A 19,668-nucleotide genomic window follows, 5' to 3' on the forward strand; every position below is an offset into this window, starting at 1 on the left:
AAATTGATACAGCCACTGTGAAAGACGGTATGGAGATTCCTTTAAAAACTAGAAGTAAAACCACCATATGACCCAGCAATCCCACTCCTAGGCATATACCCTGAGGAAACCAATACCCTGAGGAAACCAAAATTGAAAGAGCCACATGTATCCCATTGTTCATTGCAGCACTATTTACAATAGCTAGAACATGGAAGCAACCTAGATGTCCATTGACAGATGAATGGATAAAGAAGTTGTGGTACATATACACAATGGAATATTACTCAGCCATAAAAAAGGAATGCATTTGAGTCAGTTCTAATGAGGTGGATGAACCTAGAACCTATTATACAGAGTGAAGTGAGTCAGAAAGAGAAAGATAAACACTATATTCTAACACATAAACATAGAATCTAGAAAAATGGTACTGAAGAACTTGTTTGCAGGGCAACAGTGGAGAAACATACATAGAGAATAGACTTATGGACATGGGGTAGAGGGGAGGAGAGGGTAGGATGTACATAAAGAGTAACATGGAAACTTGCATTACCATGTGTAAAACAGATAGCCAACGAGAATTTGCTGTATGGCCCAGGAAACTCAAACAGGGGCTCTGTATCAACCTAGAGGTGTGGGATGGGGAGAGAAATAGGAGGGAGTTTCAAAAGGGAGGGGATATATGTATACCTATGGCTGATTGCTGTTGAGGTTTGACAAAAAAACAGCAAAATTCTGTAAGCAATTATCCTTTAATAAAAAATAAATTAATTAAAGAAAAAGAACTTACTAAACCCAAAAAAAAGATCATTTGTGAAAAATCTACAACTAGTACTATATTTTTCAGACTTAAATTGAAGAAAGTGGGGAAAACCACTAGACCTTTCAGGTATGACCTAAATCAAATCCCTTATGATTATACAGTGGAAGTGAGAAATAGATTTAAGGGACTAGATCTGATAGACAGAGTGCCTGATGAACTATGCATAGAAGTTTGTGACATTGTACAGGAGACAGGGATCAAGATCATCCCCAAGAAAAAGAAATGTAAAAAAGCAAAATGGCTGTCTGAGGAGGCCTTACAAATAGCTGTGAAAAGAAGAGAAGTGAAAAGCAAAGGAGAAAAGGAAAGATATACCTATTTGAATGCAGAGATCCAAAGAATAGCAAGGAGAGATAAGAAAGCCTTCCTCAGTGATCAATGCAAAGAAATAGAGGAAAACAATAGAATAGGAAAGACTAGGGATCTCTTCAAGAAAATTAGAGATACCAAGGGAACATTTCATGCAAAGATGGGCTCATAAAGGACAGAAATGGTATGGACCTAACAGAAGCAGAAGATATTAGGAAGAGGTGGCGAGAATACACAGAAGAACTATACAAAAAAGATCTTCATGACCCATATAATCATGATGGTGTGATAACTCACCTAGAGCCAGATATCCTGGAATGTGAAGTCAAGTGTGCCTTAGGAAGCATCACTACGAACAAAGCTAGTGGAGGTGATGGAATTCCAGTTGAGCTATTTCAAATCCTAAAAGATGATGCTGTGAAAGTGCTGCACTCAATATGTCAGCAAATCTGGAAAACTCAGCAGTGGCCACAGGACTGGAAAAGGTCAGTTTTCATTCCAACCCCAAAGAAAAGCAATGCCAAAGAATGCTCAAACTACCGCACAATTGCCTTCATCTCACACGCTAGTAAAGTAATGCTCAAAATTCTCCAAGCCAGGCTTCAGCAACACGTGAACCATGACCCTCTAGATGTTCAAGCTGGTTTTAGAAAAGGCAGAGGAACCAGAGATCAAATTGCCAACATTCACTGGATCATCAAAAAAGCAAGAGAGTTCCAGAAAAACATCTATTTCTACTTTATTGACTATGCCAAAGCCTTTGACTGTATGGATAACAATAAACTGTGGAAAATTCTTCAAGAGATGGGGATACCAGACCATCTGATGTGCCTCTTGAGAAACCTGTACGCAGGTCAAGAAGCAACAGTTAAAACTGGACATGGAACAACAGACTGGTTCCAAGTAGGAAAAGGAGTACGTCAAGGCTGTATATTGTCACCCTGCTTACTTAACTTCTATGCAGAGTACATCATGAGAAACGCTGGGCTGGAGGAAGCAGAAGCTGGAATCAAAATTGCCAGGAGAAATATCAATCACCTCAGATATGCAGATGATACCACCCTTAAAGCAGAAAGTGAAGAAGAACTAAAGAGCCTCTTGATGAAAGTGAAAGAGGAGAGTGAAAAAGTTGGCTTAAAACTCAACTTTCAGAAAACTAAGATTATGGCATCTGGTTCCATCACTTGATGGCAAATAGATGGGTAAACAGTGGAAAGTGGCCGACTTTATTTTTTTGGGCTCCAAAATCACTGCAGATGGTGATTGCAGTGATGAAATTAAAAGATGCTTTTACTCTTTGGAAGGAAAGTTATGACCAACCTGAACAGCATATTAAAAAGCAGAGACATTACTTTGTTAACAGAAGTCTGTCTAATCAAAGCTATGGTTTTTCCAGTGGTCATGTATAGATGTGAGAGTTGGACTGTAAAGAAAGCTGACTGCAGAAGAGTTGATGCTTTTGAACTGTGGTATTGGAGAAGTCTCTTGAGAGTCCCTTGGACTGCAAGGAGATCCAACCAGTCCATCCTAAAGGACATCAGTGTTGGGTGTTCATTGAAAGGACTGATGCTGAAGCTGAAACTCCAATATTTTGGCTACCTGATATGAAGAGTTTCTACAAGAAAATAACTAGAACTAATAAGTTAGTTTAGTAAAGTTGCATGATGAAAGGTCAGTGTACAAACACCAGTCATTTCTATTTATTAGCAAAAAACAATTGAAGATTAAAATTTTTAAAGATACCATTTGAATAGCATCAAAATCCATGGAATAACTAGTAAAATTTTTAATAAAATATGAATGAGACCTATACCCTAAAAACTGCAAAATACTTGAAGAAATGCTGCAAGAAATTAAAGGGGAATGAAATAACACCAAGAGAACTACCTTGTTTATCCAACAAACCCAATATTGTTAAGATGTTTATTTCCCTACATTAATCTATAGATTCAGTGCAATCTCTGTTAAGTCTCAGCATGTTTTTTTAAAAAATAGAAAATAGGAAGCTGATTCTAAGATTTATATGGAAATGGAGAAATACCTAATAAACCTAAAGTAACTTTGCAACACCAGTATTCTTGCCTGGAGAATCCCAGGGACAGAGGAGCCTGTTGGGCTGCTGTCTATGGGGTCACACAGAGTCGGACACGACTGACGTGACTTAGCAGCAGCAGCAGCAACAACAACTTTGAAACATAGGAATAACTTCTTGACTTCAAGACTGAGCATAAAGATATGGTAAACAAGACAATGTGATATTGGCATAAGGACAAGACATATGGACATTTTCAGACGATGGAACACAACAGTGATTCTAAAAGTAGATTACCACATATATGGTCAATTGATTTTTGATAAAGGTGCCAAGAAATTTTAATGGGGGAAAGGAGAACTAGTTTTTAAAAAGTTATGATTGTATAAATATAATTTCCATATGAAAAGATGGATATTGATCATTGCCTCATATCATACATAAAATTAACTCCACATAGATCATGGAAATTTTAAAAAGCTAAGTCATAAAGCTTCTAGAAGAAAATAAGAGAAAATCTTTTTCATCTTAGAGTAAGCAAATATTTCTCATATAGAGGAGAAAAAAAATCTATGAACAGTGAAAGAAAGAGATGAAGTTTACATCAAAATTATTTTTGTTTTTCACAGTAAGTAGAATTTGGAATTTTAAAATTTGAGGCATATTTTATTTACAGTGTAAGTTCCAGGTGTACAACATGGTTAATCACAATTTTTAAATGTTATATTCCATTTATAGCTATCATAAAGTATTGTCTGTATTCCCTATGCTGTGTATTATATCCTTGTACCTTATTTATTTTATGGTTAATCACTTGTCTCTATTAATCTACAATCCTTATGTTGTTCCTTTCTCCTTTCTCTCTCATTGATAACCGTTAGTTCTCTATATCTGTGGGTCTGTTTCTTTTTTGTTATATTCACTAGTTTGTTTTATTTTTTAGTTTCCACATATAAGTGATATACAGTATTTGTCTGACTTATTTTGCGAGGCATAATATCCTTCACATTCATCTATGTTGCTGCAAATGGCAAAATTTCATTTTTTATGGCTAATATCCTATTGTCTGTATTTTTATATATATATGCCACATCTTCTTTATCCAGTTGTCTGTTTATGGACTGTTAGGTTGCATCCATATCTTGGCTATTGTAAATAATGTTGCTTTGAACATTGGGGTGTGTGTATCTTTTTGAATTAAAATATCTTCATTTTCTTTAGAGACATGCCCAGGAGTAAGCATGTTGGATCATGTGGCAGTTCTGTTGACATACTGTGGCTGTACCAGTTGACATTCTCAGTGCAGCGTACAAGGGTTCCCTTTTCTCCACATCCTCACCAGCACTTGTTATTTGTGGTCTTTTTTATGAAAGCCATTCTGACAGTGTGAGGTGATATCTCACTGTGGTTTTGTATGCATTTCTCTGATGATTAGCAGTTTTGAGTATTTTTTCATGTGATTGTTTACCATCAGTTTATTTTCTTTGAAAAGATGTCTGTTAGATCTTCTGCCCATTTTTTTAAATGGAGTCATTTGCATTTTTTCTTATTTGACATTGAGTTTTATGAGCTATGTGTATATTTTGAATATTAGCCCCTTGTCAGTCACATTGTTTGCAAACATTTTTTCCCATTCAGTAGTTTGTCATTTCATTTTGTTGATGGTTTCTTTTGCTGTGTAAAAACATCTCTAAATTAGGTCTTATTTGTTTATCTTTACTTTTGTTTCCTTTGCCTAAAGAATAAGAGCTAAAAACTATCGTTGTGATTTATGTCAAAGAGTGTTCTGCCTGTGTTTTCTTCTAGAAGTTTTGTAGTTTCTGGCTTTACATTTTGAGTTTGTTTTTACATATGGTGGGAAAAAAATATTCTGATTTATTCTTTTACATGTTGTTCTCCGATTTACCCAAGGACCGCATATTGAAGAGACTGTCTTTTCTCCATTGCATATTCTTGCCTGCTTCATCATAGATTATTTTACCATAAGTGTGTGTGAGTTTATTTCTGGCCTCTCTATTCTGTTTCATTAATCTATCTGTCAGTTTTTGTGCCAGTTCCATACTATTTTTATTATCGTAGCTTTGTAATATATTCTGAAGTATATATTTTTGTTGTGTTCTTGTTAGTCACTCAGTCATGTCCAACTCTTTGTGACCCCTTGTATTGTAGCCTGCCAGGCTATATATAAAAATGGCTAGCCAATTTTATTTTATGTACCTTTGCTCTCAGGGTCTGCCTAGGTCAATACATGATAAAACTCATAAAAGGCAATAAGAGTGTCTCTCTTTGGGTTTCTGAATGATAATATGTAGAACTTAGGAATTCCTGATAGGCAGCTGTATCCCGCCTTCAAACAGGGAAGCATAGGAAGCTAGTTTATAGTGAGAGAGGAGAATAAAACACACACAGAACAAAGGACTTGAGAAACAGAGAGAGGGAAGTTTCTGATATTCCTTGAAAGCCGTTAAAACCATTACATACTCTTCTGTGTGTATGTTGTGTGGCTTGTGTGTGTGTGTGTTTGTGTGTATAAATTTTCCTGTTTCTCTTAAGTTTCTGACAACTGCAACCAGAAAAGTTTAACTAATGTATATAAAGAAACATTTTCAACTGGAGATTTTAAAAAGTGGTTTGAAATGATGAAACTATTGCCATATTGCTGGCTTGTGTTGGGCTGTGTGCCAAAAGTGACTATGATTTTGAATGAAAGATCCATGATTTTATATACATAAAAGTAAATTTAGAAAATATACACTTTTAATTTTATCAAACAATTGAGGATATAGTATATATTGGGGTATGCATTAGAATATGGGTTAGATTACTGTCACAGAAGCACAACTTAACAATGGATTATATAAGATGTAAATTTATTTCCTTTTACTTAGCCATCTGAAAGCAGAGAACTGGCAGGGCTGAAAGAGTGTCTCTGTTGTCCCCCATGTATGACTTACATTTGTGTGTTTAAAGTGGCTGTTTCTGATCCTACTATCACATCTTTATCCTAGTCAGTGTGAAAGAACAGAGAAAGAATTCCAGTGCGCATTACTTCACTTTGAGGGTATGACCTAGAGGTTACACATAATACTTCTGTTCTGATTGTATTGGCCAGAGCTTGATTGCAGGGGCACACCTGTTTGCAAAGGAATGCATAAAATGTAGCCTTTATTTCAGGTGTGATGTGTCCAGCTATAATCCAAGATTCTAGTTTTAAAGGAAGATGACAAAAGTGGTTACTCGGGGACATCTACAAATAGGAAGACTGGAGTAACATCGCTGTAGGAGAGGGGAATTTAGATTAGGAACTTTTATTAATTCTGCACACGAGTTTGAAGACAACAGGGCTTTTGGGTTTTGTCTAACAGTGGTGTGACCTCTGGATTTGTGTGCCACAGGCTAGAGTGAAGTTGGTAACCACATGGGAGGTTATTTTGGTTGTTCAAGTATGACTAGGCTGATGGCCATAGAAATGGTGAAACAGGGCTGAAGCTAAGGAATAATTCAAATGGGCTATTATAAGACTTGGAAACAGGTCAAAATGCAGAGGAGAGGAGAGTTTCAGGGATGACTTCAAGGTTCTAGTTTGTGAAAATGGAAGAGAGATGATTACATTGACACAAACAGGGACGTTGGGAGAAAAAATGAATTCTTGGGAAAGACACTGACTTTGATAGGCTCTTTTTTGGTGGTTGTTCTTTATCATGGTTTAGGCATAGGACAAAAACCAGGTTGGTACTTGGTTCGTCCTTGAATCACTGTGCTGATTTTGAATTCTCCGTTTTTCTTTGATTTTTTTCCCTACCTGAACACACTTATAACCACAGTGGAAGTCAGAAACCTGGGAGAGTTTTGAAATGAGAGGTGTAATGAGATTCACAGAGTATGCACATGACTGGGGACACACTCTTCATTCTTCATTTTGTTATTTTTAGAAAATATACAGAACGAATTAGCCTGAGTACTGACGAAAATGTACATTGGCTGTGTTGCTACCCAGTTTTTGCTCAAGTTTCTCATTAATTTCTGAAACCAGAGGTCTGTAATGATAGGTGTTCCTCTTAGAAATTTCTTTCTGTTTTGTTGGAAATTTTTTTCTTCCTTGGACTTACCTTTCATATCAGTTAAAGCAGGCTATATATCAATATAATTTTTCCCCCAGTAATATCCAAGTAACAACAATCCTCAGAATAAGTTGTTTTCAAAAATTATTTGGATAATTCTTCTAAACCTTTTGTGTTTCTAACTGTTGAAAGAAGGGTGAAAAATTGCATTCAGTTTAACAAGCAGATATTTTCAAAACCTTAATGAGAAACTAGATGAACTCAGTTTGCTTAGTAAAGAAACAATGAGTTGTTTGCTTAAATACAGTCTGGACTTATGTTTTTCACCTCTAAATTGGTTTGCAAGTGATGTGAAGACTAAGAACTCAATTTTCAGAGGAATGGCTGCCCAGGGAACTCCTGTGTGAGTATTTTTTGGCAGAAAAGGAGTAAATGAAATTATTTAGGGAGATTTCCTTCCTTCTCTCTGCTATTCACGAATTATTAGGACATTTTATTCTTTGTGGAGGCTCACCACTTGGGGTTTGCTTGACATTCCTTTGTCCAGTTTCTACACAATCCATTTAAAAATAAATACTTGCCACCCTGGAGAGGAAGATGCATTGTTTTCTATTATGAAATATTTTCCTTTGTTGCAAAGGACTTTCTTTTCCACCTCCCTTTTTATTCTATATTTCTTTGAATGGTAGATAGAGGAAGATTCTTAGCAAAGAACTCTGGTAGTGAATTGATCCTATTTGAGTCAAGAGATCGACTTTTCGTATGAAAATCCTGTCCAAGAAGACTACACCTTACAAGTAGAGACCAGTGGTTCTTCTGATTGAAAAAAAAAAAAAAAACAAAATAAAACAAAACAACAAACTATGTATAATGTAGGCAGAGATGAAAAGGCTGCTATATAAAGACATAACTGTCTTTCCAAATTCAGTGTCTATTTCTTGCTTAATTTCTTTTTCCTTTTCAAAGTAGTCATAGGTATCAGACAACATTTTGGGCTAATGGCCCAGAAAAATTCATTATATCATTATAAAATCATTTTGAATTACTCAGGGAAAAAGCAGAGCCTGAAAATCATAGTTTTCTGGTTTCCCCTTTGAATTTGTATGATTTTCGTTCATAGTGGACATTTCTCAGATTTGGAGCAGTAAGAAAAGGCTTTGAACTTGCTTCTCTTTTCCTCAGTGGAGATCTGAGCCATTGATTTTGGGTCAATTGGTTTCCCATCTCCAATAAAAGGAGAAGCAATAAGAATTGGACAGATTCCCTTTCAACAGTGGTAGTTTGGCTGTAAGGAAATTTCAGGTGGTAGCTTAATAAATTTTAATAGTAACATGGGTGTACTAAAATATAGTAGAAATATATCTGGATATAGAATTTAGTTCTTAAAAGAATGTATTTTTTGGCTCCCGTTTTATATATCAGGAAACGAATATAGCATATCAGTTTACAAGTATTATACATTTCAGAAGAGCAATATTTAACTTAAAACATGAGGTTTCTTTGGAGTGAATGTATGTAGGTATATGTGTGCCAATGAGCGCACAGTAATGTAAAAAAACCCTGTTATTTGAGTGGATGTTGATTATTCAATTTCTGAGCATTTTATAAGGTTAGGAGAGTGATCTGATTGGTAACACCAAATAAGAAGGAAAAGTAGCCCACCAGTGGTCATCTAGAGGCCACCAGCTCATCTGTGACATCAAGTTAGGTCTGCTGATAGCCAACAATGTGAAACCCGGCTTATTCTGTCAGTTGCATGTGGATGTGGGTATTTTTCATCTCTGGCCAATTCCAATAAAGCTTTGTAGCAGGCAGTGCCAGTATTTGCACGCATGGACTAGCACACGGTTTGGGGGATTGGGAAAGCAGTGTCTATGGAGAGATCACCTGGACTAGTGTGAGGCATGTATTCTTTTATAAATATAAAGAAATGCACCTGGGCATATGTTTTTAAATATAGTAACTATTCAGAAGTGACTTGCTCTAAAATGTTATTATATGGAGACATGCGCTTTCCAAAACATTCATGTTTGTACACAGGACTCCTTTGTGTGGAGTCAGTAATGTGCTACATCTGGCTCCTACTTACCATGAAAGCTCTTTTTTAGATTTTCAGAAAATTTCCAAGCTGTTATTAAACACAGACATTAGTAAAAATTAAATTGTGTAAACTAAGAATGTTAAAAACAAAGGTAATAAGTGCTCCATGCTCTTTCCTTGCTAATTAATTTATTACAATTTTACTGTTACCTGTGCTCTCAAGGATTTGAAATAGCTCAACTGGAATTCCATCACCTCCACTAACTTTGTTCGTAGTGATGCTTCCTAAGGCACACTTGACTTCACATTCCAGGATATCTGGCTCTAGGTGAGTTATCACACCATCGTAATTATCTAGGTCATGAAGATCTTTTTTGTATAGTTCTTCTGTGTATTCTTGCCACCTCTTCCTAATATCTTCTGCTTCTGTTAGGTCCATACCATTTCTGTCCTTTTTGAGCCCATCTTTACATGAAATGTTCCCTTGGTATCTCTAATTTTCTTGAAGAGATCTCTAGTCTTTCCCATTCTATTATTTTCCTCTATTTCTTTGCATTGATCACTGAGGAAGACTTTCTTATCTCTCCTTGCCCTTCTTTGGAACTCTTCATTCAAAAGGGTATATCTTTCCTTTTCTCCTTTGCTTTTCACTTCTCTTCTTTTCACAGCTATTTGCAAGGCTTCCTTTGACAGCTATTTTGCCTTTTTGCATTTCTTTTTCTTGGGGATGGTCTTGCTCCCTGTCTCTTGTACAATGTCATGAACCTCCGTTCATAGTTCTTCAGGCATTCTGTCTATCAGATCTAGTCCCATATTAAAAAGCAGAGACATTACTTTGCCAACAAAGGTCCATCTAGTCAAGGCTATGGTTTTTCCAGTAGTCATGTATGGATGTGAGAGTTGGATTGTAAAGAAAGCTGAGCACCAAAGAATTGATGCTTTTCAACTGTGGTATTGGAGAAGACTATTGAGAGTCCCTCCGGAAATTGGTGATGGACAGGGAGGCCTGGCATGCTGTGATTCATGGGGTCACAAAGAGTCATACACGACTGAGCGACTGAAAACTGAACTGAACTGAACTGGACCGCAAGGAGAGTCAACCAGTCCAACCTAAAGGAAATCAGTCCTGAATGTTCATTAGAAGGACTGATGTTGAAGTTGAAAGTTCAATATTTTGGCCACCTAATGCGAAGAGTTGACTGCAGTCCATGGGGTCGCAAAGCGTCGGACATGACTGAGTGACTAAATTGAACTGAACTGTGCTATCGAGGGGGCTTCCCTGGTAGATCAGCAGGTAAAAAAATCCACCTACAATGTGGGAGACCTGGGTTTGGTCGCTGTGTTGGGCAGATCCCTTGAAGGAGGGCATGGCAACCCACTCTCGTATTCTTGCCTAGAGAATCCCCATGGACAGAAGAGCTTGGTGGGCTGTAGTCCGTGGAGTCACAGAGAGTTGGACTTGACTGGGCAACTAAGCACAGCACAGCACATGCTCTTGAGGATGCTTGGCACTGTCCTGTCTGTGGTGGAAACATTGGTAGTATTCTGTCATGCATCTCTCTGTAGCTCTGCATTCCCTGGCATCCATTAATAGTGTGAAATCAGGTGAACCAGAAAGCCAGGACGTTCTCCCCCCAACCTTTTTTTGAGGCTTTTGATGTACAAAAAAAGATGAAAAGGCCAGAATAGGTTAAAAAATCATGGTACATTTCAAATATTCACATGGAACAAATCTACATTTTAATAGATAAAACAATGTATTATGATTCTGTCTATAAGATAATTTTAAATTTTAGTAAAAAATGTTAATTCATAGTACATTAAAAGATGTGTCCTCCTGGGCTTTAACCAGAGAAAAAGGTTAAGTTTTTCTCTTTCAGTGATCTTGGCTTCTTTTCTGTCTGTGATGGTATCCCCTCATTTGGAGTTAAAAACAAAAGTCTTTAATTCAAGTCTTTTGTGAATGCCAGACTGGTTCACTTGGTACCTGCTCACTAGCTTGGGAGGCCTGGCCTCATAAGATATGATTCTTCATCTCTAAAATGACCATAATAGTAATAATATTCATTGTATAAAGTTGTAATGAATATTCAATAAGATCATGTATAGAAATCACAGTGACTATTCAAGTCATCTGCAAATTGTAGTTTTTAGAAATCATTGTCATTATTGTCATAGCTTTATTGAGTACTTACCATGTGTCAGAACTTGTTTTAAGAACTTTGCATGTATTATCTCATTTAAACCTCAAACAACCCCTAAAACTGGAAGACTACTGGCTTCCACTTAATAGATAATGAAACAGAATGAAGGCTTATATGTGAGGAGTGAGAATCTGAACTCCAGTTTGACTCCCAAAGTCCAAGCTCAAATATAGCAACACTTTCTATTTACCCCTTCATTATCCCTCACAAGGCATATAGTAGGTGTTTAATAAGAAATGTTTTGATTATGGTGCTTTTTGCTAAGATTGTCAGCCTCATTTCTTATTCCAGATCACCAAGGGCTCAAAGAGAATAATACCTGCTTAGAGGAAGAACTCTTAGTCTGCCCTGCAATAAGTTTACTAAAAAAATACACACACACACACACACACACACATATGTATATGTACTTTTTAAGGGCATTTTTTTCCTGATCTGTACATGTTATGCTATTAAGAGAAGTTTGGTTTTAGTGCATTGTATATCTGTGTATGAACTTCTCCCAGTGAGACTTTATAGCCCATGGAGACTGTACCCTTCTAATAGGATTTACGTTTACAAATATCTGAAAATTCTTCCAGAAGAAGATTAAATTGTTTAGCTCAATATTTAATCTGTTACTTCCTTTCTAAAGATACCCCGTGGACTTTGTCATGCATTTGGCTGATACGAGGGATATTGATCAGTCATAAAGCAAAACAAAACAAAACAAAACCAGGAGAATGGCCAGCCCAGCCTCTCCCATTCCCACCTTATAATTAAATTTTGATTTGAGCTGCTTTTGATTAATCTTCTTATTTGTGAGTGTGTGAATTTGAGAGGACTGCTAAGTTTCAAAAGTTGCTGGGCATTGGTCTCTGGTGGATGGCTCAGCTAAAGAACAGTACGATTGTGTTTTTATGGTTTTCAGATATTTAATAGCTTCTTCCTGTCATTTTCTGAATGACTGAGTATGGTTCAGCCCTCTGGGAGCAGCGCTGCACCCGAGAGCCGGGAAGATGACGGAGGTCTGTGTACTTGACTGATTGCCTGAGTCTTAATTGTTCTCTTAATTAGCTGCAGTAGCAGCTGCATCTGGGGAGAGATCATGGTATTGGTAAACAGCTCCACCTTGGAGCTCACGGTAATGCCTTTTGGAGCCCTGACAGTGAGGAGCTCGTGGGCTGGGCTGGTCTCTCCTAGAAGTCGGGCACCCGCCAAATTGGCAGTCTCCGAGGCTGATGCTCCCCTTGTGTGATCTGTCACTTGGGCCCCTGGGTAGCAGGCCTCCAACTGTTGGTTCTTAAACAAATTAAGTTTTAATATGCAAAAAACTGGCTCTATTGGGCTGAATGGACTAATAGGAAGACAAAAGGATGAGAGGCCCAGAGAAGGAGAAGGCGCCTGGCTAGGAAGGCTGTCTTGGGAGCCGGAGGCCCAGCCAAGGACTGCTGTCAGGAGGACGGCTCCTCCTACCAATTTGTGTTTTCTCAAGAAGGAGTCATGGAGAGGTTCAGCTCTGCTTGTCTCGAGGTGTGGCTTGGACCCCGAAACCTGGCCTCATCTTATTCTTATTACCTGATTGGGATTTCTCACTGAGGTGTTGCCCTGAGACATGAGACTTAACCCCTAACCCTCCTTTTCCCCCTAAATAAGAGAGAGTTATCTAATCCGAGGGGTTTGGGACCTGAAGAGTGAAAAGTCCAGGAGGTGACTCAGCTTGTTCTTTTTGTGAGTGACAGCACCTTATTGTCATGGTTACCCAATTGCTATATTTTAGAGCTGGTAGAACCAGTTCAGACTCACATTCATGTACAGAATGGAAAGGAAAAACAGGTGCTTAGGTGGCAAATTGCAAGGTCAGCACCTAAAACATTTCAAAGGTTTACATAAAATGGTTAAAAAAAAAATGTCCTGGAGATGTAATGTGATCTTAAAAATGAGATGAACCAGTTTTCTATATTCCGCAAGTGACTAATTGAGAATCCACCAATGTAGGACTCGAGGACACAGGATGAATCTGTGAGCTCTCGGGCAAAACATTTTCCTTTTCTACATAAAATTTCTCTTTGACATGAACAGATAGATGCTCTCTACTCCAAATACTTGCCATGAAGCTTAAATAAGATGGTAGCAAAGCTTTCAAAGTAAAAGGCATTATTTAAAATAGGCTTTAGATAATTGCGTTTATCTACATTTTGTGGTTAAATTGCAGAACTCTCATGGCCACAGGTATGTTTTTAACAAGAACTGGCCTCAGATGTTATGGCATTTCATGAGCAAGTGTCATGATTGGCTATCTCTTGCCTTGTTTTTGTTGTTCTAGTCGCTAAGTCATGTCCAATTCTTTTGTGACCACATGGACTGTAGCCTGCCAGCTTCCTCTGTCCATGGGATTTCCCAGGCTCTGTGATAACCTAGAGGGACGAATTGGGGAGGGAGTGGGAAGGGAGTTCAGGAGGGAGGGGGCACGTATACCTGTGGCCAGTTCATGTTGAGGTATAGCAAAAAACCACAATATTGTAAAGTAATTGCCCTCCAATTAAAAATATATATAATAAAAAATATGAAAAGAAAAAAACAGAAGGAATACTGGAGTGAGTTGCATTTCCTTCTCCAGGGGATCTTCCCCACCCAGGGACTGAACCTGCATCTCCTGTATTGGCTGGCAGATTATTTACCATTGAGCCACTAGGGAAGCCCCCATCTCTTGCCTTGCTGTTAATTTAACATGTCTTTTTTTCTCCCAACTGAGCAAACCTCACTTAAAAAAAAAAAAAAAAAAAAACCTATAAATTCACCCCTCTGGCTGCTTTTGTCAATAAAGTTTTATTGAGATACATGCTCATTTGTTTACATGTTATCCATGACTTCTTTGTCCTACAACAGCAGAGTTCAGCAGTTGCAACACAAATTGTGAAAGAAACCATACGACCTGCAAAGCCTAAATGACCTGTCCAAATGCGTTTGAACTCCACAGTAAGCTCTGTTATTCCCTCTAGCAGAGCTCTGTACTTTAACCCTTTAAGGCCTGAATGTTGCACCAAGGAGAGTCTGCCAGGGTAGGCATCAGGTTTTCACTGCAGACAAGGACACGGCCTCCCTGGAGGGCTGGTGTGTGCAGGGCATGCTCACCTTCAGAGATAGGACTTGCAGGCCTGTCCTTAGCCAGTCTTCTGTCTAATATCCAATTCCTATAAAGTGGGATCTAACTGGACTCTTATGTTTGATTCTTCTCTAAGCTGATGTCAGCACTGTTCTGAGTCACTCAGTTGTGTCCGACTCCTTGCGACCCCATGGATTATAGGCCTCCAGGCTCCTCTGTCTATGGGATGCTGCAGGCAAGAATACTGGAGTGGGTTGCCATTTCCTTCTCCAAGGGATATTCCCAACTCAAAACCCGGGTCTCCTGCATTGCAGGCTGATTCTTTACCACTGAGCCACCAAGGAAGCCTGATGCCAGCACTACTCGCTTGGAAAAAACATATGCTCATGCTAGGGGAAGAGATTCTGAAAGCCTTCAGTCATGGGCAGAGCTGCAAGGGGGCTTCTGCGAGGGCACTGTCGGAATCCCCTGGCCGTCAGGTTTCCCTATCCTTGAGTGCGATTCTTTTTGGCATCTTCGAGAAGAAAGGGAGAAACTATCTCAGTACAACTGAGAAATCCACAAATTATGTATTCATGAACACAGATAAGAACACTGTGAGCACAGTTCTCACCAGTTTTCCCTGTTCTGTCATCTCTTGCCATCCCACACCCTAGATCTTCATCTGTCTTTAGTGTTGGAGAAAAATACTCATTCTCATTTTACTTTTACTTCAGTGCAGGTAATAACTGATGCATTGCTCTCTTTTTCTCTCTCTCCACTCCCCCAAATAGACCTTTGTGTTCTTCTTCTGATAAAAGAAATGAAAAAGGCAAGAGTACATCATAGGTTTTGATATTAAGTCCCTACCTTATTTTGCTCTTTTTTATCTCTTCTCTTACAGATGGGAAGGCAGAAATCCAATAAAAGTAAAAAAAAAAAAAAAAAAGTAGAAGAGGAGAAAGGACAACTGTGGTAATACAAAGATGAACTGAAGCCAAGTAGTGTTGAGACTTAATCTATTTAGAGTTTCAGTATATTTGTGGTTTTGGTTTTTGCTTTAGAGGGGCAAAAGAGAAATCCTAAGCTCCCATCTGGAAACTGAAACTTCTGCCTGTCAAGATAAAACTCGCAGGGGAATTCAGCAGGCCTCCATACTCTGGAGGATGCTTAGCCAAGTAAGCCTTTGCTAGTTCCTGGCCTCCACAAAGAAAAGAATCAAATGATGTAAAAGTTGGCCTGTGGCTTGGAATATAAACTTGGGGGCAACTAGTTTGCTGAATTCAGGACCCTGGATGCAAGTTCAGTGCTCTGTTCTTGAAGCCCAGTTCAGTTCAGTTCATTTGCTCAGTTGTGTCCTACTCTTTGTGACCCCATGGACTGCAGCACCCCAGGCCTCCCTGTCCATCACCAACTCCCAGAGCCAGCTCAGACTCATGTCCATTAAGTCAGCGATGCCATCCAACCATCTTATCCTCTGTTCTAATGGGTCAGTTCTTCGCATCAGGTGGCCAAAGTATTGGAGTTTCAGCTTCAGCATCAGTCATTCCAATGAATATTTGGGGCTGATTTCCTTTAGGATTGACTGGTTGGATCTCCTTGCAGTCCAAGGGACTCTCAAGAGTCTTCTCCAACCCCACAGTTCAAAGGCATCAGTTCTTCGGCACTCAGCTTTCTTTATGGTTCAACTCTTACATCTATACATGACTAGTGGAAAAACCATAGCTTTGACTAGATGGACTTTAGTCAGCAAAGTAATGTCTCTGCTTTTTAATATGCTGTCTAGGTTGGTCATAGCTTTTCTTCCAAGGAGTAAGTGTCTTTTAATTTCACGGCTGCAGTCACCTTCTGCAGTGATATTGGAACCCAAGAAAAAAAAGTCTCTGTTTCCATTGTTTCCCCATTTATTTGCCCTCAAGTGATGGGACAAGATTCCATGATCTTAGTTTTCTGAATGTTGAGTTTTAAGTCAGGTTTTTCACTCTCCTCTTTCACTTTCATCAAGAGGCTCTTTAGTTCCTCTTCACTTTCTGCCATAAGGGGGACATCATCTGCATATCCGAAGTTACTGATATTTCTCCTGGCAATCTTGATTCCAGTTTGTGCTTCATCCAGCCCAACACTTCTTGATGCCCACGATATGTTAATGTACTGATCCTAGAAACTCAAGCCTTGGGAAATGAGCTAGACATTGAAGTTACAATATACATTATGTAGAGGAATGATGTGACCGAGACATTTCCAGTAACTCAGGCCTGTGACAGGAGCAGGAAGATTGGGGAAACCTGTGAAAGGTTCACAGCGAAGGTGCTTTGTAGTGTACCTGGCAAGAAGATTGAGTTCTCTGCCTAAAAGAAAGTTCTTTTTCATTGCAACGTGGAAATCACTCCATCTCGATACAGCATTTCTATTGTGTATCATGTCTACTCCCCTGCTCTCCAGATATGTACACCTTTTTATGCGGTGGAAACGGCAGGCATGATTACCCACACTTCACAAGCAAGAGAAGAGCGACCCTGAGAGGGCAAGAGAACAGGTAGGGGGAGCAGGTATGGGACTTGAAGTTAGCTTTCTAATTTCAACCCTCCCTATCTTTCTGCTACATAAACTCTGATGAAGGGCGAATTGAAAGTAATTGGTGTTGACTCTGAGATCTTAACCTGCAAAGACAGGCTCCCACTTGAGTCCTAGTTGAAGTTCAGTCTATGGAATGTAAAGAAATAGTTTGTTAGCCTACAGCCTACAAGTTCGTGGAGCTCTGCAGGGAAGGGTGTGTGGAAGACCAGGGCGCTTGGATTAAACCATTGCAGTTCCTTGGCTCAGCCACAGAATGTCACCTTTACATCATGTACTTCTCCATAAAACAACATTTCCTAGGGGTGGAAAAAGAGGGATTTTTTTAAAAGAAGCTACCTTTAAAAGTGCAGAATTGTCTCAGTCAGTGCTTCAGTTAAAGCAGTTCCAACTTATAGAAATCACTGTTATTAAAAAAAAAAATCTCCTTTCTACTCTTCTGCCATTTTTTCCAGATTATTGTTATTGTTTGCAGTGTTTACTGATTTTCTCCATTTCTTCTTTAGCATACCCCATACTGTTTTATAAATTACACCGTTTTCTTTAAAAATCTGAAACTTCTGATTTTATTTCACCAGCTTAAAGATTCAAGTTTAGAAATTCTTTTTTATTGAATGATTCTTTAAATTCTTTGTCCTGTTTTAGTCTTTGAAATCTTCACACACCTGACTTCATATAATCCCATAATAGCCCCCCTTTCCGCTCTCCCTCTGTGTTGCCCCCCACCTTCTGTCTCCCCACTGGTCACCACTAGTTTGTTTTCTGTATCTGTGAATCTGCTTCTTTTTTGTTTTATTCACTAGTTTATTGTATTTTTAAAATTCCACATATAACCGATATCATATGATGTTTGTCTTTCTCTGACTTATTTCACACGGCATAATGCCTTCCAAGTCAATCAGTGTTAATGCAAATGACATTATTTACTTCTTTTTATGGCTAAGTAGTATTCCACTGTGTGTATATATATACTGCATCTTCTCATCCATCCGTCTCTTGTTGGACATTTGGGTTGTTTTCATACCTTCCTTAAGTTACCTCATACTGAAGATCTCATATTCATAGAAGGCTCTTCATAAAAGAAAGTAAAGACTTAGCTATATTAATGGTTTGTGTATAATAACTTTCTAAAGACTGAGCATTGAAGACCTGCTTTGTGGGGAAGAGATTGTGCAGAGAAGTCAGCTGTTATTGAAGAGTCATTGTGCATGGAAAAGACAGAAACAGGAGAGTCCCTGATGGGGACGATGGAGATAAATATGAAGGTTAACCCCCAGAGATCAGTGGAATGGTCAACCACCCAGCTATTTGCTCACCAGATGTTTTTGAGGTTCTTTGTGTATGAACAGTCCTGTAGTTGTTATTTTCCTGAACACATGTTGCTGCCATTGGAAGGAGGAATCAACAAGCCAAGTCATAGGGATTTGTGGACCTCAGAAGTGCTGTGGGGCTCTGGGACTTCTGGAAGCATTCTGGGCATTTGACACCCTGGATAAGATGGCTGTAACCTGCCCCTTGTCTTCTGTTTTTATTTTAATCTCTGCTATTGGTTGGGAGGAAAAGGAACCCAGTGGCAAATTTTGCATTTCTAGGAAGTGCAAGCCATGGTGAGGGAGTCATTTCCTGGCAAACATTCACACTTATCCTTTCTTCATTCTTTCTGTTTGGAACACATTTCACCTAGTAGCTGCTCAGATGAAGAAAATCCCCCAGGGTACTTGGTACCCATGGGCTTTCGTTGCTCTTTTTGGATGTGCTTTGTTCATTTTGTAATTGGACTCTTAATTCAGCAGTGGCTCTGGCCAATAGCTATTAATTATCACTTTGCTCTCCTCTTCCCATGGCAATTATTAATTAAACTACTCAGAGAGTCATAATGAGAAATTCAAGGCTGTGATAATATTTAGGAAGCAACGCCCCTTGGTCTTGCAGGTCTGCGTTCGGTTCCAAAGGCATTCTGTTCATTGTTTAATTCACAAACATTTACTGAGCCCCCTATAGATAGAAGGCCCCATGCCAAGAAGCTCATGCTCAAGGGAAGAATTGCAGATCGTCATGTTTTTTTGATCCAGCTCTTAATTCCTATTGCTTTTCCTTTTTCCACCCTGTGCCATTCCATGGAGGATCAAGCCCAGCTTTCCTTCTACCTTCATTGCCTACTGTTCCCTCCCACAACCTTGAGAGCACTTGGGTTAATTGCTCCTCTTCAGAGTTCCTATGGTAACCTTGTATAAGCCTCTGTCATAGAACCAATATTTTATCATCATTAAGAAAAAAAAAAAAAAACACCTCAACTGCTTCACTCACCCTCAGCAAATTTTTCCAAGTTTGAAAATAACATCCTTTTCATCTGTGTATCACCAACACATAGCCCAAGGCTGAGCTAATGCTTGGTGTTTGGTAAATATTGAGGATTTTCAGTTGTTTGTGAAGATCAACCACTATGTGCAGACTCAGTTCTAGGAAAAACATTAGAATGGGGACAGGGAGGAAAAATCTAGACCCAAGGAAAGGGCTGAGCAGGGCCCTGGGGCATAGCCTTCGATGGAAGCCAAGTCTTATTTATCTAGTCCCTTATGTGA

The 19,668-nt window shown here is 38.8% G+C and overlaps 1 long non-coding RNA gene across 4 annotated transcripts in view; it reads left to right on the top strand.

Annotated features, from left to right (window-relative positions):
- LOC110134005 (uncharacterized) overlaps positions 1 to 19,668 on the top strand; it is a 312,186-nt gene that overhangs the window by 204,973 nt on the left and 87,545 nt on the right. The window contains exon 2 of one of the 4 annotated variants that reach the window (XR_002312935.2): positions 15,417 to 15,513. The exons of the other annotated variants lie outside the window; for them this stretch is intronic. This is a non-coding gene — a long non-coding RNA (uncharacterized lncRNA). The remainder of the gene's footprint in view (positions 1 to 15,416; positions 15,514 to 19,668) is intronic. 4 annotated transcript variants of the gene reach the window in all.

This window comes from Odocoileus virginianus, chromosome 2 (assembly GCF_023699985.2).
Source record: "Odocoileus virginianus isolate 20LAN1187 ecotype Illinois chromosome 2, Ovbor_1.2, whole genome shotgun sequence".
NCBI classification, from domain to species: domain Eukaryota; kingdom Metazoa; phylum Chordata; class Mammalia; order Artiodactyla; family Cervidae; genus Odocoileus; species Odocoileus virginianus.